Genomic DNA, 233 nt, shown 5'->3' with positions numbered 1-233 from the left:
AAAAAAAAAAAAAAAAAGAAAGAAAGAAAGAAAAAAGAAAAAAAAGGACTGATCCGTAACACAACATGCAGAAAAGCTGTAGTATTCAAGCTGCCAGCAGGCCAGTGTGTTTCCGAAGGATGCCTTTCGCCATATGCCTCCCCCACCCCCACTCCCCACCCATCTGCCTCGGCTACGTCCATGCTGAGCTGGGCTTGGCTCCTTTCTGGAAAATGACAGTGTTTTTGGCAGGA

This window comes from Mastomys coucha, unplaced genomic scaffold (assembly GCF_008632895.1).
Source record: "Mastomys coucha isolate ucsf_1 unplaced genomic scaffold, UCSF_Mcou_1 pScaffold1, whole genome shotgun sequence".
Classification (NCBI taxonomy): Eukaryota; Metazoa; Chordata; class Mammalia; order Rodentia; family Muridae; genus Mastomys; species Mastomys coucha.
Note: the sequence above shows the minus strand (reverse complement) of the source record.